General features: G+C 40.1%; 1 pseudogene across 1 annotated transcript in view; it reads left to right on the forward strand.

Annotated features, from left to right (window-relative positions):
• The window catches only part of LOC307098288 (KRR1 small subunit processome component homolog), a 66,564-nt pseudogene that overhangs the window by 11,630 nt on the left and 41,488 nt on the right, over nt 1–13,446 (forward strand). The window lies entirely within an intron of this gene.

Consider the following 13,446-nt stretch of genomic DNA (forward strand, 5'->3'; position numbering starts at 1 on the left):
AAAGTTAACAAGAAAGGTAAGAATGTACAAACTTTCATTTCTAGACTTAATGAGCCAAGAGAAAGGAAACTCCACAAGTCATTCCTGCATGGCATACATAATTGGTCCTGTAAAAGGAGCAAAAATATAATTTTTTTAAAGTTGGGCTTTTTATCATGGAGGGTGGCTTTTTGCACATGGTTTTGGAGCAAATGGTTGCTAGGAAATATGACAGAATAAGGAAACAGGCTGTAAGTGATATTTGGGGTGTGTGCAAGATGATCTAATATAACTAAATGTAACCAAATACATTCCATGTCCCTGGTTGATTTGGCATCAGTTTTAAGTCTTTATTTTGAAATTTCCAAAGCACACCTCTCTAACTTGGTTCAGAATGTGAAACCTGATATTCATTCTTTTAAAACTCAGTGTCCACATGGTAGATGATGGTGGTGAGAGAGAACAATACAGCAAGACACTAATAAAAAATTCCATGGGGTAGTTTATCAGGTCAAGATTTTTTTCATTAAGTCTCAGTTTTCTTAACAGGTGTGGTTTTATTCTGAAGTAAAAATATCAAGTAATCTTCAGCAGCAAAACTATGTACCGTTGGTTCCATTGCCTTCTTTCTTTCTCCAAACCTCTCCCTGTCCCACCAGGAATATTTCAGCACAGTACTAAGCCCACAGAAGAGGGAATCAGAGCAGAGCAGTTGACTCCTCTGGGTGCTAAGAAAAATACCAACCACTAAGATCAGTAGTGGAGATGGAATGCTGTCCTTCAAGGCATCTTCTGTGTGAAATGTGCCTCAGACACAGACCTGCATGCACTTTTCCTGTGTGGTTTCTCTTGTTACTTTATAGTTATTTCAAAAACAAATTAAAGTCATGAGGAGGATAAGCTCTAAAATAACAAGCCTACAAACTGTAAATCAATGTTGATCTCAGATCGAAGAAGGGTATAGAAAATATGAAGTAAAGAAAGAAATGTTAGTGAAAAATTAGTTAGTTACCCAAGTCATACATTTTCTCCTCACTGGTAAAATTTTCAAAAGAATGCTTTAAGAAGATAATTCCTTATTTTTTTTTTACTTCATGGATGTTACTTTTTAAAGGAAAGGTATTTTTGAAATCTATTAACCATTTTCTCTCAGATTATTTTAAAATAATAGCCAGTTTTATCACCAAAAGTCCCTATACACATTTATCGGTTCTAGTACCTTAACAGCTATCCAACAAGTCATTAATAGGCAGAACCATGCATATGAGAAGCAAGAAATATCACTCATTTCTTCTGCGTATCAGAAACTTGTCACTCCTGAGCAAGAGTGCTCACATCACTGAGGTCTGGGAAGGTCACTTTTCCCATTCATTGGGAGGAAACAATGACTTAAGTACAAACACAGTATGTAAACAATTCTTTACAAAATAAGTCACAAATTAAACCAAAGTATTTTGCAGAATTTTACTACCCAACACCATCAAAGCTGTCTTTACGTAAGCTTTCTCTCCCGATATCCGGAGAGGCACCTGGGTGTCTTTGGGCATGATGGTGACTCTTAGCATGGACGGCACACCGTATCCTCATAGAAACCTTCCCTGCATGCTTCCCTGGCCGCCTGCAGCACACCGACAGTGGAACTCTAAAACCTCAAGCCAGTTTTGAAATCCTGACTCATCTCCCTCACCTATCTCTGAAAAGGCAGCTTCCGGATCAGAAGCTCCTCTAATAAAGACCAAACCACTTTGTGCTTTCCTCACCATTTTTCATAGTTGAAGGTAAGGGAATATTGAGATTTGCCCAAGTTATGCATCCTAAGAAATGAAGTTATTTCTAGAAAACAAGCTATTGGGGGGAAAAGGTTTCTGTACTATGCTTCTGCTAGTACTGTGCACAAAATGGTTAATAATGTTACTAAATGTGACACTTCTGTGTATTTTTGTACATCGGCTCTAGGTCAAGCAGACAGAACCAGAAGTCTTTGTTAAGCTTGACAGACCCAGAGATTAATGGTGAATTCAACTCCGCTTCTGCTTTACTTGGCTGCCAAGAGATTTCTGGTTGTCACACAGCAAACTTAGTGAAGCGGTTTGAAGAAATACTTATAGGATGAAACAATCAGTTGAGAGAAAAGATCATGTAATTATCACTGACAATGAATCAACCATGGTGAAAGCTAGGAATGATTTAGGAAGGAACCCCAAGCATATGATGTTGTGTTCTCACACTTTGTGTCCATTTTTTGGTTGCTTCAGAGAGGACAGTAAATCTGCTTCCTGATGTTCCATCTTGACTGGAAGCAGATGTCCCTGGATATTTGCTTTTAAACATACTAATTCATGGGATAGAAGCTTCAGTAGAATTTCAGCAATTGTGATGAAATTCAGAAATACAGGGAAGATTAGTTCTCAAGGTAGAAGCAATTTTCTGTTGGGGCTTAAGAATCTTTCTTTATGACTAACTCCTATATCTTTGTTCTCCATTCTAAAGCCTAAGAACATCCTACACATTTGAAGTTTTTATTTGTAATGAATTCTGTGGGGCGAGGCGGGCAACATTGACAGAGCAGTCCTTTGTGAGTGTGTGAACTCTAAATTAGTAACAGCCTTTAATCTATTACATAAAGTTGAATTGCACGGTGTTTTAGAGTGGGGCACATTTATTCAGTCAGAATGGCCTAATGGGCAGAAGACTGGCAAGAGGTTATACTCATCTAGAGCTTACCTCAGGGTCTACCCCTGAACCAGCCATGTGACCATCCATGCAAGTCACATAGCTCCTTTAAACATGTGTGTTTTTTTACACCTGTCAAATGATGTGGCTAGATAACATTAATGATCCTCATAAAATTGCCAAGGATTACTTATGCAAAAATTAAATCGCCAAGGGTTATTTATTCAAACTCCTAAAAGAGCTGTATGGCAGTGGGGATGGGAATAGAAATTTTGAAAAATGATGCAAGTTTGAATGAGCCACTATGAAAGAAGGGAGAGTGAGCTGACCAAGGGTGTGTGAAAGGACAGACCTGGAAGGCTTAGGGGCCAGCAGAATGGGACTCTCTGGTCTCCATCTTCATTAAGGTGTAGCTTTTCTGCAATAGATCTCAGCAAATATTTTTCTTTTATGTCATGTCTACTATACTTTAGTGACTGGAGCATCAATATTAGATGAATGAATGAATGAGTAAGTGAATGAACGAATGAACACATTAGATGGTGATTGAGAGCTTAGACTCATTACCTCTAAAGTATCTTTCAACCCAGAGAATCTACATTCCTATGAAACACAATAATGGAGGTGAAAAGGGTTAAGGGAACAGAGATAAAGGAGAAATTAATTTTACATCAGAGGAATCAAGGAGGCTTGATGAAGTCAGAGGCTGAACCTTGATGTGTGCATGTCATTTGATGGACAGAGCTGATTGTGTGTATCATAACTGACAATGAAAAAAATAACCTCAGAAGCATAATATCCAGTTCTTGAAGAATAGTATGTATTTTCACTGTAGGTTTTCTTAGATGTGGGGCTGGAGGTTTCATTTCACATGTTTCTTCACAGGTAACTTTCTGAAACTCCTGTTTAGTCACCTAAATTTCTCTTCTAAATCTTCCACTCACAACAGCTACAAATTTTCTCCATCTCTCATCAGCACACTACTCCCTCCATGCCATCATTCTCCAGCCCTGGCATCCAGGCAGGAAGGACCAGCACGCTTCCACTCCTACCCTGCAGTTGCACAGGTCCCTCTAGGAGCACTGGGAATCCAAGCTCCCTGCCTAGTCCTCCCTTTTCCCTTTCCATCCCCCGACCCCTACCCAGGCTAAGTGCACAGAGCTCTTGCAACACGATTCATTTCTCACTGACCACCTTTCTCCTGAAATATTGAGAAGAATTTCTGGTGAAAAAAAACTCTTCATTGCAATATAATAATAAAAAACTGAAGAGTCAAGTAAATGCAGTTGCTTAAAACTAAAATTAAATATATGTTGTATATAAAAATGTACATGATCTATTGGTAATTTGGTAGAGGGCATGGTTGAATAGAGACTCCTGTAATTTTCCCCCTCCTGCTGCCTATGAGTCTTGTTTCCAGTAACTCAGGGTAGCAGACACATTGCCTTGCTGTTCTGAATATGCTGTGCATATTCTCCAGCACATCTTTCTAGACACAAAATACCACCTTTTGCTTTCTGCCTAAACATTTGTGTGTATTTCAGACTTCTCTGAACAATTATGAATAGCAAGAAAGGGGCTACATAACAGATAATTCAACATTGGACACTCAACTTCACTGTTCTCAAAAGTCCCCTGGCTATTGATTACAACTCAAAACAAATCCTTGTAAAAGGCAGAAGGAGGACCCCAAACTGAAAAAAAGACCAGAGGAGAAATATTTAAAAGAAACAAGAATAAAGAGTCATTTTGCCTAAAAGACCCTCAGAGCAAGAGCAAGATGAGTAATGACTATTTACATTGAAGACCTTCAACCAAATCAACTGCTTCTCATTTTTTTATCCTATAACATTCAAACTGTTGAGAGAAATATAATGGTACTTAACAGATTTATCTTTGAACTACATTATGTATATATAAATCCACTGTTTTCAGTAATAGTATTACAGTATGAAATTTAAGGTTATTGGCTTTCACACTGCTTTAGAAAATATGGTGCAAAAAATAGAAAAATAGAAACTGTCTCATAAATGTGCATAAAATCTAAAAGTACATTTACTTTAGATTTTAATACATATGTCTAGTTTTCACCAGTTTTCATTTTCTCTTTCAATTTTCCTGAGTACACACATGTACATATACAGTATATGATATTGTTATGGTGTGCAATAAGTGTATACTGTAGATTAATTACTATTTAAAATAAGCCCATCGAGTTTCAAAAGATATGAGTGATGGTTACTATTTTGATTTTAGGGAAACTGAAGCACAGAGGAGTTAAATGCCTTCCTTACCACAAGGTCACAGAGAGAATCTATGCCGTGGGGAGAGGGAAGGGGTCTTTCCTTCGCTGCACACTATTTTATATGTTAACCATCATGCACATGCTAAGTCAATGGATGCTGGCACTTTACATAAATATATGATGATGCAGTGCTATATGTAATAAAAATCTGAAGCATGAAATGTGGAAGCAATTCAAGAAAACAGATCTCACATTTTTGCCTTTGTCAGAGTTAGAATCTGACATGCTCTGATTAAAATTCAACATCTGCAGGCATTTAAAATTAAAATATACAGGTATTCGTGTTTTCCTCCTTCCACAATGTTTTATTGCTGCTTTTTTTCATCTTAAATATTAAAAACATTACATTATTTTATTTCATATGTCGAACTTCATGTCTCAGTATATTACACATTGCCCTTTCACCCCAAGCTCTGGTTCAAATCCAGCTCTTAGCTAAGGAAATAAAAACCATCTGAAAATATTTAGCAGATGCATCTCAAGGCCTAACGGACTACAGTTTACATTAACTTGACAAACACAACAAACAAACAGATTTGCCACAAATTAAAATGTTTACGTGAAAACCTTCGGGAATGAGCCGTATGGAGAGGCCTCTCAGACCAACCTAAAAGCTATGCCTTAATTTCACAGAGAATTTGAAACAAAGATGGAGAAAAATCTGGGCTGCACCTGTCCCACCCAAAGCAGGTGAATGAGGTTCCAGATCATAGAAATTTGCCTCCACCATTTTGTGGTGGGAAACTACAGTTTGGAAGGACCTAGGGCAGGGGGCGGGGGGAAGGGGAGGGAGGGATAAGACAAGACAGCTCTAATAGAAATCGTTGGCTTTATCACATTACTCCTTTGTGCAAGCAAAAATGATTTGCTGAGGCCTGCACTGCACTGAAGCACTTTGCTAGGCACTTTTTCATTGGTGCCTTCCAGAAAATAAAGGTAACTTTGACTTAGAGACCAATCAAAGATAAAAGTCTGTTTATTCTCTTGAGGACCAACTTTTATGAATAAGTTTATATTTCACGATTTAAAAACAAGGAGACAATAGGCCACAATGTTAAATCCCCAGGAGCTGAAGATCACAGGCCTTCAGAGGCAAGGGGGTGAGCCAGCGGTGATGGGCTGTGGGAGACTGAAGAGTACATGCCCCATATAAAGGCAAATGCCATAAGGTCCAAATACAATACACGTGCAGCCACCAGTGTGTGATCTCTGTGCCACAGCAACTCTCTAGACCCCACATTTGATGACTGCAGGATCACCACCCTGATGGGTCTAGTCTCTGTCCTTTCCTCCAGCACCTCCTCCCTCTCCCATTGCCTCATCTTCAGGAAGCACTAAACAATTGCAACTATAAGGGGGAGCAAATAATTCAAATCCAAATTTACCTCATGAACTCAACTCAGTCCCATGTGACTATGACTAGACAATCAAGTGACTGGGGATGGGATTCTGTAGTGGAGACTGAAATGGGGATAGTTGTGGTACAATATGCAGATGAATTTCACACTTTATGTGAAGGGTTTTGTATTAGAAATAACCACAAAGTGGGGTCAAAGGTATGCTCTCTCAAAGAGTAGTTTTCATGAGTAAACGAAAAGGAATTTTCATTGCTAAAAGTTAACAGATTTACTTACTTAACCAATGAACCAACCAACAAACACTTATCGAGACTATTACTTCCATAGTACTGCAGTCTCTTATTAATAACCATATAACATGTCCTGGCTGGTGTGGCTCATTTGATTGAGTATCGTCCCATGCACCAAAAGGTCACCAGTTCAATTCCCAGTCAGGGCCCATGCCTGGGTTTTGGGATCTATCCCCAGTAGTGGGCATGCAGGAGGCAGCCAATCAATGTTCTGCTCTCACATTGATGTTTCTCTCTCTCTCCCTTGCCCTTCCTCTTTCTCTAAAATCAATAAAAACATTTTTAAAAAATAACCATATAACACTATCGTAAGACCTGTTCTTACTTGCCAAAAATCTAAAACTTGGGAAAACAGGCAAGACTTATTATGAGGAAACAATTCTAATCCTAGCACTGTGTGTGCTTTGTCCACAATAGATATTTAATCGTTTCTTACATAACTCTAGAAATGAATGTTAAAATTTGGGGTACAGACTATAAATTCTATAGATCCAAAAAGAGACATGTGGCATTTCTTGAGCTCCTCTGACTATGGAACTAGTTTTCAGGAAGTTCCTTAGGAAATCATGCTCCATGGAACTCATTTTAGGGATTCTAGCTCAGAACTCCTTTATGAGAGAAGTTTAATTCCTAGTGGGTGTTGCTAGGAGCAAAGAATTAGATGGATAAGGGGGAAATCTGGGCAGAGAGAATAACAAATCAATCAATCAATCAATAAGGTGCAAATCAAAATTAACCTAGAGCCTGGGAAGTCAAAGAAATTTACCCATACGGTTATAACTGAAATCACTAGAGAGTGAACTGGTTTCTACAATATTCTGCCTGGCCAAATAGCACCTGTTTTAGCTGAAATAGACAGTGAAAGCCCAAGTAAACTTGTGACAGTGCAATAAGCACTTAGATTTATATGCCCTTGAAAAACTAGCAATCAGTTAAACCATATTTGAGGTCCAGAGCACAGACCACCAAGCATAATAGTTTCACAGTTCTCATATTAGAAGCATCTGAAGTAATTGGGATGGGGGGAAGGGTGGGAGAGGAATATGGGGGAAAGTCTTATTTTTATACATTTTTTCAAATTAAGATACACGAGGACAACTTTTGTTTCTTCACCGATTTTTTTTCTGTATATCACAATGGTCTTCTAAAGTCATGATCATTTCTTACATCTCCTTTACTTTCATTATTTTATAGCTGCTTTTTCTTCTGAATGAATTTTCCAGAAAATTTAGGTTTGCGACAGGATTTTGATAGCCTTTTCTGTCCTTTCTTGGATGGGCACTAATTAGTCTTGTGTGCTGAGTGAATTGCCGATTCTTTATTTCAGTTTCCTCTTTTGCTGTAAAGGGAGCAAACCAGCAGATGGTCTTTTAAAAATCTCCTTATTCTTTCTACTAAGTACAATTTGTTGTTGTTATTGTTGTTGTTAATCCTCATTCAAGGATATTTTTCCATTGATTTCTAAAGAGGGTGGGAGGGAGGGAGAGAGAAACATCAATGTGAGAGAGATATGTATTTGTTGCCTCCTGCATGGGTTCCCCACTCCCTCCCCCACCCAACAGTGCAGGGGATAGTACCTGCCCTTAATCAGGAATTACCCGAGACCTGTTGGTCCACCTAGCCAAACCAGCTAAGGTCTAAACACTGTTTTTGATATTGAGACAAGGCCTGTCAGGTGAAGGAAGTCCACAGCCAACCTAAGCCCTCACTGAGGATCACTGTAACCTGGAGACAGCCCTTTCTCTATGCTTGCATCCACTCTTCGCAGCACCATCATCACACCCAATCCCTAGATGCTTATGATGATTTTACAGGTCTGTCTTTTCTACCGGAATGGAAAATGCTTGATTTAGGGGCCATATGTTTTTTATCTTTGCTTACCTAATCCTATTTCAGGATGCAACACCCAGAGGTAGTATGTCCTAGTAGTTAGGAACACAGGCTCTTGCCCTGAGTGGGTGGAATCTTGGCTTAGCCAACTTACAGGTTGTATGGCCTTTGGAAAATTGGTTATGTTCTCTATGGCTCTGTTTATTCACCTATGAAATGAGGATATAAATAATAGTTATTACTTTGTGGTAGAATTAAACAAGGCTAGAGTACTTAGAACAATTACTTAAAATATTAGCTTCTTTTCAGGAACTGACAGATACTACTAGATATTCAGTAAAAGTTTGAACAGAATAATAAGTTTATCAAAATAAAAGGTTACATGGGAATAGAATTGATGATATAAATATATAAATATAAATATAAATATAAATATAAATATAAATATAAATCCTCTCTAATAAAATGGTAATATGCAAATTAACCATCACTCCGCTACATAAGCCACACCCACCAGCCAATCAGGGCAAGTATGCAAATTAACCCCAATCCAAGATGGCTACAGCCACAGAGAGCAAGGTTTCCCAGGTAACAGAGCAAGCCAAGCTTTCCATAGCCGTTGCAGGACTAAGCCTCCACTCAAGCTACAAAGTTTCAATTGTAGAAGGTAAACAAATTGAAACAAATGGCGGCAGAATGGAGCTTGAGAGAGCAGGCCAGGGTTGCCGGTGGCAACAGGGGAAGCAAAGCTTTCTGCACACCCTGGCCGGGCTCACCCGCTTAAGGCTACAAAGTTTCAATTGTAGAAGGTGAATTAACTGCCACAGAAATGGCTGCCGCCCCAGGCTACAAAGTTTCAATTGTAGAAGGAAAATAAATTCCAGATACCAGGGCCTCCCCTTGGGTTGCCAGGAGGCGTGGCCGGCCTGCAAACCACCACAGGCCCCTCACTCAGGCCGCCCCACACCCCAAGGGAACCCCCACCCTTATCTGTGACACCCTTCAGGGCAAACCAGCTGGCCCCCACCCGTGCACCAGGCCTCTATCCTATCTGATAAAAGAGTAATATACAGATTGATCATCACTGCAACACACAATATAGCTGCCCCCATGTGGTCAAAGATCCTGCCCCCATGTGGACACAAGATGGCCACTACAAGATGGCCAGCAGGAGAGGGCAGTTGGGAGGCACCCGGCCTGCAAGGGAGGGCAGTTGTGAGGGACCAGGCCTGCAAGGGAGGGCAATTGAGAGGGACCAGGCTTGCAAGGGAGGGCAGTTGGAGGTGATCAACCCTGCAGGAGAGGGCAGTTAGGGGTGACCAAGCTGGCAGAGGAGGGAAGTTGGGGGTAAACAGGCTGGCAGGGGAGCAGTTAAGCATCAACCAGGCTGGCAGCGGAGTGGTTAGGGGGTGATCAGGCTGGCAGGCAGAAGCGGTTAGGGGCAATAAGGAAGGCAGGCAGGCAAGCAGTTGGGAGCCAGCAGTCCTGGATTGTGAGAGGGCAGTCAGACATCCCTCCAGGAGTCCCAGATTGGAGAGGGTACAGGCTGGGCTGAGGGACAACCCCCCGCCGTGCACAAATTTCGTGCACCGGGCTTCTAGTATAAATATAAATATAAATATAAATATAAATATAAATATAAATATAAATATAAATATAAATATAAATATAAATATAAATATAAATATAAATATAAATATAAATATAAATATAAAAATATAAAAATAAAAATAAATATAAATATAAATATAAATATAAATACACACACATACACACTAGAGGCCCGGTGCATGAAATTCATGTGTGTGTGTGTGTGGGGGGGTGTCCCTCAACCCGGCCTGCACCCTCTCCAATCTGGGACCCCTCAGGGGCAGTCAGACATCCCTCTCACAGTCCGGGACTGCTGGCTTCTAACTGCTCGCCTGCCTGCCTGCCTGCCTGCCTGATCACCCCCTAACCGCTTCCCTCCCAGCCTGATTGATGCCTAACTGCTCCCCTGCTGGCCTGATCGCCCACAACTGCCCTCCCCTGCCGCAACCCACATCCTCCACCAGGACCAGCCTCCTCCACACTGTGCAAAGCTGCAAGACCCCCAGACCTAACCACACAGAGCAGCCACCGGGCCCTGCCTTTGCTGTGCGTGCGGCCATCTTGTGGCAGCCATCTTGTGATGACATTGCACAAGGACGTGACGCCACCTAGGCTTTTATTATGTAGGATATATATATAATTTGTGGGGGAAACAAAGTTGAGTAAGACACTGTCCCTGCCAGTATAAAAATTGCAGACTACAAGGGAAATTAAGACATGCACATGGTAGTTACAATACTAGATAGAATCTGATGAATGCTCCATGAGAAGAAACAAAGTCTATCGGGATAGAGGAGGAGCGAGGAGATAATTTCCAACAGAGGGGATCAGTAAAGTATGTGTGGCTGAGTTTGATATATCTTTCAACAGAATAGAACTCTGTTTACACAGTATCTGTTTCATCATCTCCCCCAGCCTTCTTCCCCTGGAGATCAGATGAACAAAAATCCTTCTTTACAATACCTAAAAATTGAGGTTTAGATAGTCAAATTTGCATCTTGTTTGGGCTACTAATTTAAAGTGATTAAGTTATGTTTTCCAATTTATGTTTCTGGACAAGAACAGGGGATGGGTAGCCCCAAAGGGTTGTCTGCTGTTCTGTGCAACCAGAAAACTGTGGCTGCCAAGCACCGGAGGCATATGCACGAGTGTAACACCAGCAGAGCAGCCAAGGCCCCACTTGGGCTTCTTCTATTGTTTGTCTAAAGTGGATGTTTTCCCCAGCACACTGCACCGTCTTCCAGAAGGAGATCCATCATGCTTGTCTTTGTGGTTGCAGAGCAGTAATCAGAATGATGGGATGATGGGTGCTTGGGCCAAAGGAAAAGATGCTCCAGCTCAGAGGGTCCTCCTTTGCCAGGTCCTTTTCAAGAACAAAGACATCTTTGGAAAGAAAATGTAACCACTGACCTTGAGGGAACCCATCCCCAGGGTTTGACTCTCAGGGAGTTTTAGACACTTGGGAAACCCAACGCAGCCGCTGGGAGTTTTCACCCAGATAAGACACAGTGCAGAACCACTTTACATTTGTCCAGCGATGTAAAGACTTCTCACACTCTAGAGCATTAACTCACACATTGGGAGTGTGGGTGATCCCGGGATATATATCCAGATTTCCATCCCCTGCAAATATATGCACTCCTAACTGCATCAAGATTATTGCTGAGTATTTTTCTGAAAGTTAGAACTGTAAATTCCTTGAAATTTGAGCCAAAATACATACCTATCCTTAGAAGTTCATTTTTAAAACTTTTTAATAGCTCTATATTTGAAATTATGATTCTTTTTTTTTTATTGTCTCAACACACTTGACTGTTTCAAATAACCAAATCTGAGTCAAGTGCAGAATTGTAAGTACTCACCTCGTACCATTACCTAAAGAACACCTCCAGGGTGTTCAGAGTGCACCAGCACTATTCCTCTTAACACTGTTTCAATAGATTCCTTATCCCACCTCCTTCCTCTCTTTCCTTGCAATTCTAGAAGAGGATTATGCCTATATCTCCAGAAATATTGACCTCCATTCCTACTTTAGTTGTCTCTTCTTCCCAGAGGCAGCCCTGCCTCTTAGTCTTATATTCTCTCCCAGACAGCACTTTTTCCAGCTCTTTCTCCCTGGACCTAGAACATATACCTATATCTGTCTATTTCTTAAAAAGTTATAACCTTATCATCATCATCTATCATTTATTGATGACCATATGCCAGGCACTGTGCTAAGAACTTTATGTTATTATTTCACTGAATCCTCAAAATAATATTACAAATTAAAAAATATATATCTGTCTTTGCAAGCTAACCTTCAAAGTTCACCACTTGGGATGGGTTGTCTAATTCTACTGTTTTGTTATTTTATCCAATCCTCTCTTTTTACTATGATCTGCTTTTGTTTTCATGTCAGTCTTCTAACACCATTCCTACAGTGTCTCCAGATAAAGTTGATCCTCTTCCTCAAACATACCCTCTTATCCCTACAGATCTTTGGACCACTTCACATTCCAATAACCCATTTCTCCTTGATTACTGCTTTATAAATCCATACAAGGTTTGTTTCTAGACCCTTCACTCTATACAGATTCTGTTGGGGTATTAATATTCTTCAATGGTTTAATTCTCTCTGAAGATATTTGACCTGCCACTCAGGCCTAAGCACTATTTCACACTTCTCTTCAACCCAATAAGACACCATTTGCCAAAGGTAGTACACAAATATCTTTACATACTTCTATATTTATGTACATGAATTTTAGAAAAACATGTATATTGTCCATCAAATTTAAGATTCCATGAATATTTCTGCTCAGGAACTACTTAGGATTTAAAAATGATTGATCACAGAACTATTAAGTAAATAAGAATGTGATTATACACAGATAGAGAATAAAAATTGTGACAGTAAAATTCAAATTATGAAAACTATTGTAGAACATTTTGTTCTGTTGTCAAAAAGGAAATGGCCCCCACATTCCTAATTATCTTTCCCTCTTTGTCTGTCTCTAAATACTTTTACCTTACTTAGTATACTCAATGATATCCTCTAATTTCTTAGTCATTGAAATAATCCACATCTCTCTAGTTTCTTCATTCCTTCTGTCTAGTCTGTCTCCAAGTTTTGCCAGACCTCCTGCACTCACATTTTTTTGGTGGTTTTTTTTTTTTAATTCTTTTTTGGAATTGAATTTATTAGGGGAGATATCAGTTAATAAAATGGTACAGGCTTTAAAATGGAATAAAATAGCCGAAACCGGTTTGGCTCAGTGGATAGAGCGTCGGCCTGCGGACTGAAAGGTCCCAGGTTCGATTCCGGTCAAGGGCATATACCTTGGTTGCAGGCACATCCCCAGTGGGGGGTGTGCAGGAGGCAGCTGATCGATGTCTCTCTCTCATCGATGTTTCTAACTCTCTATCTTTTTCCTTTCCT

The sequence above is a fragment of the Cnephaeus nilssonii genome (assembly GCF_951640355.1).
Source record: "Cnephaeus nilssonii genome assembly, chromosome: 4".
Lineage (NCBI taxonomy): Eukaryota > Metazoa > Chordata > Mammalia > Chiroptera > Vespertilionidae > Cnephaeus > Cnephaeus nilssonii.